General features: G+C 41.1%; 1 long non-coding RNA gene across 3 annotated transcripts; it reads left to right on the top strand.

The window, feature by feature from the left end:
* The first annotated feature begins 2865 nt into the window (after window positions 1–2865).
* On the top strand, window positions 2866–8164 carry LOC144616649 (uncharacterized). Of its 3 annotated transcripts, none has more exons than XR_013556092.2 (3): window positions 2866–3434; window positions 3871–4767; window positions 5787–8164. It is a non-coding gene; the product is annotated as an uncharacterized LOC144616649 (long non-coding RNA). The 3 variants fall into 3 exon arrangements; XR_013556091.2 differs by having other exon boundaries at window positions 3871–3989; window positions 4648–8164; XR_013556089.2 differs by having other exon boundaries at window positions 3871–3989.
* The last annotated feature ends 605 nt before the right edge of the window (window positions 8165–8769 follow it).

Genomic DNA, 8769 nt, shown 5'->3' on the forward strand with positions numbered 1-8769 from the left:
GTATATACGCCATGTGGCCTTTTTTAAGGAAAAGAGGGAAAGGAGATATTTTAAACCAATTTACAAAGGGATGTTGCAATTGCAAAACTCTTGTTAACTAATGGCCAACAGAATAACGCCCCAAGTTTCTGAGCACTGAATCTTTTCACTGGACGCATCGGCCATGCAAACTTCTGACTACTACTGTCTTCATATGTTGAGCAAATAATACGCATATTCAGCAGTATCTTAATAATACACGGGTGCACGTGTGTGTCATGAAACAAAAACTGAAAAGACATGAACCAAATTTCTAGGACATTAGGTAACTTTTTATTTCCTCTTTATACTTGCCCACAGTCAGGGTTGTCTAAAATAATCAGGTATGAGTTTTAGAAATATCATCTATTTTGATATTGAATCTTTATACTAGGCTTCTCCGACATCTGTCTAAAATAGTGATATGTCTACCCCACCCCTACTTTCACACAAATAAATAAACATACTGCTCTACTCTTCACAGCACATATCACAGCCTGAAATTAGATTTGCTTATTGTTCAAAATCCCATCAATAAAATTTAAGCTGAAAATGTGATTTCCTGCCTCGTTCACTCTTTCAGTGCCCAGAGCTGTGCCTGGCACTTAGGATGATGATCAATAAATGTCTGTTAATTCACAGACAGACAGGCAGGCACACATGCACGTGCACAAACACACACACACACACACACACACACGCACGCACTTTTCTTTTAAAGGTATTTTGCAGCAGATTGTCATGGTGATTCTAAAAAATCTACACCACTTGTAGGAGTATAAATTGATACAAATTTTTTAAGGAGAATTTTACCACATATTAAAAAAGAAACCTAAGAAAAATCGTGACCTGGATTCAGAAACTCTACTTGTAGGGCTTGATAGGAAATTCAGACAAATAGTTATTTACGAAAGTATCTTTGTAGCATTTGTATAACAGTGAGAAAAATAAGGAGGCTTAAATATATTATGAAAAAGCCATAAAATAATTAATCATTATAGAAATTACACTGCTGTAAGAGGTATATCATCTATTATTAAATTTTAAAAATAGGTAACAAAGTAACATATTCAGCATAATTTCTTAGACATAGAAAAAAACTTGAGGAACTCTAGAATATTAATTGTGGTTATTTTTGGGTTGTGAGATCGGAGATGTTGCAGTTTCTTCTGGGTGTTTATCTACACACTTTAAGATGTCTATAATAAATTCATGAAATTAGGGGTTGTTTTGTTTTATTTCACTTTTCAATAGTGTTAAAAATTATAAGCAGTCCAAAGCGGATTTCCTAAGGACTCAAAACTATAGTATCTCAAAATGGAATTTCCAAGTGAATTGGAATCACAAACATTTCTATTTTCTCTCTTTGTTCTACCCATTTAACTGTCTCAAGTGGAACAACATTTCTCTGGGCTCAAAAAGGGACTTGTGGAGCTACTACCATCTGTCAACAGAAATTATTATTGCGAATAATAATTAGGTTGACAATGAACACCTCGGCGGGTGGTGGGGGGGATGGGGGTCAATACAAAAGCCACAACTCACCATTCTTCTTGAGTATGACCTACAGAGGGTGGGCTCAAGTAGTGACGTCCTCTTTCCAATTCAAATTGAATACATGGAAGTAAGCACTGCTACCTGCATTGGACCCACTGAACCAAGCTCTGCAGAAACACAGAATGTGTGATGACATTGCTCATCGGGGACTATATTGACTGATGCAACTGAGAAAATTCTCATTGGAAAAGCTGTTTTGAGTGAGCGCGTAAGATGGCATTAGAGGTGAAGAGTGGCATTATGGGCAGTATGGGTTACGTCCTTAACCTGAGCCACAGGGTGCAAAAATGGGATCTGAGGGGCGCCTGGGTGGCTCAGTCGGTTAAGCGTCCGACTTCAGCTCAGGTCACGATCTCGCGGTCCACGAGTTCGAGCCTGCGTTGGGCTCTGGGCTGATGGCTCAGAGCCTGGAGCCTTCTTCCGATTCTGTGTCTCCCTCTCTCTCTGCCCCTCCCCCGTTCATGCTGTGTCTCTCTCTGTCTCAAAAATAAATAAACGTTAAAAAAAAAAATTTAAAAAAAAATGGGATCTGAAGGTTGGTATCAGTCCTGCAGACATGTAAACACTAAGAGTGCTTAAAAATAAAAGTTTAAAATCGTACTCAGTTCTTTTCAGACATAGATTGCACTTTGCAGGTAGTTCAATGCACAGAGTTCATTCATGGGCTCCTACGGGTATAATTTTTGGTCCTCCTATCTGAGCTATTCTTGGATCCCTAATTGAAAGTTAACCAGCATTTGTCAAACAGAAAATCCAGAGAACACTGCTAGTTCCTGACCAGTATGAAAGTCTTGTGCCATTAAATTTCAGTAATGGTTCAACTTCCATAATTCTCAGGAAATAGCTACTAGATAGGATTTCCTCCTGGGCCTCTTTCTTAAAGCTTTGTCCTGCTGCTGTTTATCTGCTGGGGATGAAAACTAAGAAACAAAAAGTAGCAAGCCAGTGTAAAGGGAAAACAGGAAACAAAAAGCGTAGTAAGGGTCTATGGTACTGGGAAAGCAGGTGTAGATCAGTTTCTGCGGGACTTCACCTGCCAAGATATCAAAATTTGACTTTATCCTGAAGATAATCAGAAGTCCTTGATAGAGAGATAGAAGAAAAATTTAAGAGCTGCCTCTAAATTTCAGAAACGGAATCCAATGATAAGAGTCCATTTTAAAGAGGAATCCCCACACTTGGGGCATGAGGTCATGCTTGTCAAACAATTTTTGTCAGTCTCTGGATTAGTAATGGGTGACTTGGCCCCCTGGCTGATGACCTGGCAAGAAAGGAGCTATCATGTGTCATATCACAGACCGCCACAGACACCCGGGGCAATGTGATTTGTCACTTCAAGGAGGAGGCAGCCTGAGAGTGTCCCATCCTCTGGCTGCTGAGTCATCCTACTCCAGTAGGTATTTAAAGAGAAGCCTCCGACAGACACACCAGCAACACCTCACTCGGACAATGCCCACACTTCCAGAAGTCATGTCTAGCTTGGACTGCCCACAAATGCAATTTCCAAAAACAGCTTCTGTCCTCTTTTCCCCATATTGTCACACTAGGGTTCTGACTTCTGGCTCCTTTCCTCAAAACCAGCCTATCCAGCCAGTCCTCCTAGGACACCTTGGCCCCAGAGGCCATCAATTCCTGTGCAAGTTTCCTCATGGTCTCTCTGACTTCACTTTCTTATATTTCTTTGATGTCAACAAATACTGGCTGAGTGTCTGTTATGGGTTAGGCACTGAGCTATAGGTAAGGGCTGGTTAAAAAACAAGTAAGACACATTCCTTGCCTTTCAGGAGCTCCCAATCCAGTGGAAGAGACAGTCAGGAAACCAGACAACCACAATGCACAAAGTGATGGCTCTAAGACAGGTAAGTACAAAATGGCATTTTGGACCTTAATTTTTTGTGGGCGAGGCACCACTAATCTTCTCTAAGAACCGTCAACCTCTCTGTATGGCCATCTGGGAGGAATTGAAGGGATGAGGAAGGATGCATGCTTTAGAAGGGCATTTCGTATCTGACAGTGTATCCGCATCGCCACCTGTCCACCAGCCTTTGCCTTGTTTGACCTGAGCCTGACGGCTGCTCTGTCTGGCTGTGAGGGCCGCCAGTGGTTCTTCTCCCTGCCCATGATCTAGGTGCTGTCTTCGGTGTGTCAGATGAGGACTCCCTTCACATTTGGCTGTCATCTATCAGCCACAACTGCCCTGTCCAGAAGAGCTGGCTTTGGCTTTAGAGCCTGCTTCCTGGCCAAGCCTCTCTACCACTCCATTAAGGATACCGTTTGACATCACATGTGCTGCAGGTGCTGTTGATGAAAGTGCTAAAGGAGCTGGATGTGACTGACGTCTTTGGGAAGGACAGGATTTACCATGCGCATGCAGTTGTTGTGTCCAAATGCCGTTCTTACCTCCCGATGGAAAGGTATTGTAAATAAAGAGAAAGGGCACTTGCTTATTTTAAACACCAAATATGAGCAAGGAGCTGTTCTTGGCACTATGTAAAAGCTTTATTTAGTTCTCACAGTCACACTGTCCTTCTACTAGAGTCCCATTTTATAGACTAAGGAAATTCTGGCTCAGAGAGGTTAAGAGACTTATCTAAGGTCACACAGCTGTAGAGTTTTTTGTTGAGCTCGAATCTGAACACAGGTCTATGTGATTTTGAATCTTGTGTTCTTTAAACAATTGGAATAGTTCACAGAAGCAGCTGTAGAATACTAACATGGCAGTAAGATTTCTGATTCCAGTCTGATTATCAATCTTCCAAGAGTGATATAAATACAGGACATATAGCACGGATTTCTGCATCTTTGTTTTGAAACATGAAATCAATCGGAATGAACTGGGGTAGAAGGAAGCAACAAATCTATAGTAAAACCAAGCTCATCAGATGAAAATGTGGATGAAAATGTTTACATCCCCAGAACTGTAAATGTTGAAAAAGGAGAAGACACGCTGAGAAAATATGTCTGTTTTTATGACTTGTTGATATCCAGGGGGTTTTTCCTTAAACCTCAAAACAATTTACAGCATTGCCAGCAGCATTCAGTACATTCAGAACAGGATCATTTCACCCACAGCTGAATGAGGGCCATGCTTGGGACAGCAACCAGAAGAGCCTTCCAGCAGACAGGCCAGGGAGGAAGCCAGGGTCAGTGAGTGAAGAGGAGAACAGAGCCATTTAAAGCAACACGGTTTATGTAAGTGTGATCTGACTGCTTCCACTGGAAATGGGTCAGATTGAGCAGAGAAAACCAGGGGCCTTGATGACCCCAGTGAAGTCAGATTATGGCTTTTCTTTCAGTCGCTTTGGAGAATATGGCCTTTGATGAAATAGTGGTGCTTAGATCCATTTCAATCTGCTGTGTTTCCCATCCTCTTCTTGCCTCCTCGTAGTTGATTCGCATTTTTTTTTTCCTTTTTGGTTAAACACGTTAAACTAAACAGGATATGTCAGATGACAGACTGTGATAAATTTACTATTGGGAATAGGGGAAAAGTATGGGATAAAGAAATAGGTCTTTTTTGTCTCACGGCCATGATTCAGTTCTGACTCAAAAGGAAGTGTGCCACCTACTGAATCACGGAAACCACTTCCTGTAGCTGTTTGGTTTATTCCAGAGGGGCATTAGGCCAAGTACTGCCCTGCCCTGACCCTGACTGGCTCTTCAGAACCAAAGCGTTCACAACTTGAGGTGGTTTGGCCTGGGACGCTGAGAACATTACATATTAAATTACAAGTGTTTCGTTTCCTAGCAAAGAGTCTTTAGCAACATGAAAACGAACATGTGTTATTTGCAAAGTGAGTGTCATTACTCAACCTGAATATCCTTACTTTTTCATAAGGTATGTATTCCAGATGACCACTCTCAAGATCTGAATGTACACTGGTTCTGTTTTCCTGAGGGCAGTTTGGGCAGTCTGTAGGGTGGCAGTAACCAGATGAGGTTTCAAACATACCCTTTCATTAGTGAAGCAATACTAGACTCGTATTCATTCATGCAATGTATTTTTGAGCACGTGCTTATTGCCATGTCCTGTGCAAGGCAGGTAGAGAGAATACAGTGGCAAACAAGACCATATGGCTCCTGACCTCATGGTGCTTATGATCTGCACTATACGGAAATTATGTTCGCTCTGCTAGAGTCAAGGATCATGCTTAGTGCACAATTCAAAGGAACATCAATTAAAAGAAAACTTGTTCCCTCTCTGCCCACAGGACATTTTTGACCCCAGATGTGTGTGGGTTTCTCTACACCAAGGAATTCTCCAACTCTCAGCAACCACTGACTATCCTGCAATTTAACTCAATTCGGACCGTCATTGGCCGGAATTAGCACAGATCCCCAGAGTTACAGGCTCAGTCTCACAAAATTGCACTTCAGGTTCCAGTCGTAAGACCCACATTGTCACCTGCATTTCTGATCAACCGGATATAAATTGAGCTTTTCCTCCATCTTCTCTTTGGGTTCGATAATCACCCAGAATAGCTCAGAGAACTCAGAAAAATACTTCATTTACATTTACCAGTTTATTATAAAGGATACAACTCAGGAACAGCCAGATGGAAGAGATACATAGGGTAAGGTATGGGTAGAGGGGGTGTGCAGCCTCCTGCCCTCTCTGGATGTACCACCCTCCCAGCATCTCCATGTGTTCACTGACCTGGAAGCTCTTCGAATCCCATAGCTTAAGCTTTTTATAGAGATTGCATTGTGTGGACATGATTGATTTAATTATTGGCTATTGGTGATTAAGTTATTCTCCAGCCCCTGTCTTTCCTGGAGGTCAAAGGGTAGGGCTGAAAGTTCCAACTCTTAAATTACATGATTGGATCCTCTGACAACCAGCCTCCACCTTCCAAGAGTCACCTTATTAGCATAAGCTTAAGTATGGTTTAAAGGGGCTTATTATGAATAATAAAGATGCTCTGGTCACTCCTGTTGCTCAAGAAATTCCAAGGGTTTTAGGGGCCCTGTGCCAGGAACCAGGGAGGAAGACCAAAATACATATATTTCTTACTATACCACAATCATACAGCCCCAGCATCTAGCATGGGCCTTGCATAAAGGAGCCCCTCAACGCTTGTTTGAGTAGATTCACATGAAAGAAAGAACAAAAGACAGAAAGAAGGAAGGAAAGAAGGAAGGGGAGAGCAAAGGGAGGGAGGAAAAGAAGTCGTCCCAAAATGATATTGTATTTGCAAGTGAAGATGTAAATATCCAGCTATTTGTTTTTCTTCTGTATTGTGAATGCCAAATAGACTAAAGGTTTGTGCCCTTACATGCATCTGGAGAGTCTGTGATGCTTTGTGATATATATATGGGCTCCTAATCAGGGAAGTTCTAGAACAAAGGAGGCCCATTCTGAGAGCAGGTCAACATGACAAGTCCTGAGAACCATCTCTGAGTGTAAAAGGCTCTTTGTTCTCCTCCTCAGAATAGGCCAGAATCCTGGATGCTAGATAATCTATCATTGCTCTGGTAGTGCATGCCCAAAAGATGTGTGAAAGGATGGCTATAAATCTGTGTAACACTGAGCAAGTACCTTACCCACCTCAAAGAAGAATAGTGAGAATTCAGTGAAACAATGTCTAGAATGGCCCTTGGCACACAGGAGGCTCCTATCACCACTACAGCTTCTCTTAATATCATTACCATTATTACTTCCACTACTGCTACTTAGGCTACATCCAATAAGGCCAGCAGTTTTTCCAGAGTATGACCAATGGCTTTATGTTTAATGACAGAATTCTAAGGTTCAGTGTCACGGCCTCCCTAAACCCATGTTCTCCTTTTGACAATCATAAGAATTATAAATTGACCTTCAGTTGAAACTCATTGTGAAGAAGAGACTGTCTCAGTTACTTACTTATGTTTAATTTATGAGAGGAATATTCTCCAAACATCAAATTATATACTATTGAATCCTTTGAAAAATTATATGTAACCTAAATATAACTAGTGTTATAAGATAATCAGAGGCATATTACAAATTGTAAGAGTTTATTTGAGCAAAAACTGAATCTAACTGGGCTGTATCAAACCAGAAGTGGTCATGAGTGCTCTATGGACAGGAGCTAGGGGAAAGACTTTTCTAGAAAAGACCCAGAAGCAAGAAAATTATTTGATTGTCCATAGCTTATGTGCTTGCCTTGCTGGGGTAAGGGTAACTGACTGTGATTTGTTGTCCTTAGGATTCAATTTCTTAACCTTGAGGCATTACAGGCTTAGGTTTTAGTTTGTTAGAACCAGTTCAGTCCCGGGGTGCCTGGGTGGCTCAGTTTGTTGAGCTTCTGACTTGGGCTCAGGTGATGATCTCGTGGTTTGTGAGTTCAGAGCCGGCTAGGGATCCTCTGTTCCCTGAGCTCTCTGCCCCTCCCCCACGTGTGTGTGTGTGTGTGTGTGTGTGTGTGTGTGTGTGTGTGTGTGTGTGTCTTGTTCAAACCTTGACGAGTTTCCCTCAGAGTTCTCCTTTCTATACAAATCCAACATTCCCCTTCACATAGATTCTTGTTCACTCAGATGACACTTTTCTACCTGTCCCTCCAAATCATCCCAGAGTCTCCCTCTGTTTCACCTTCCCCTTAGCTTTCCTACTTCCCTTACTGATCATTGGCTCAACAAAGGATGGGAAGTTAAACCCTAACTGAAGTTTTCAAAATCAAGGCATTATAAAAAGCTGTTTAGCCAAGAATTATGATAACAATTACAGCAAGCAAATAAATTAGTTCACAAGTCTCAGAAGCTCAACAAGATTTTAAACCCTCATCTCTATGTACAGTTTCATTACCATTTTTGTTCAGTGATACATCCCAAGTGCCTAAAACAGTACCTGGCAAAAATATTTATTGAATAAATAAATTAGCTTAAGAGTTAACATTTTAAGTAAAACAAAGTACCATTAGATTTCCCCTTCTTTTTCCCTTAAGTATTCTGTGTGAGACAAATAGTCACAAATACATCCATATGAAAGAATATAATTTTCTGTCATTAATTTCTTATTATGTCACTTAAGGTCAAATGTCACAGAAAATTATATTGAACTCTTGACCAACCTGTCTATTTTTCCCATTGGAATATTGGCCTAAGAAATAACATCAAGGAAAAATTATTTGTTGGCAGGAAATTATCCTCTCTAAATTCTTGTGTGTTTTGTTTTGATTTTTCCTTAGTGACTAGAGGTCAGTTTCAATCCGCTGA

The sequence above is a fragment of the Panthera onca genome, chromosome A1 (assembly GCF_046562875.1).
Source record: "Panthera onca isolate mPanOnc1 chromosome A1, mPanOnc1 haplotype 2, whole genome shotgun sequence".
Lineage (NCBI taxonomy): Eukaryota > Metazoa > Chordata > Mammalia > Carnivora > Felidae > Panthera > Panthera onca.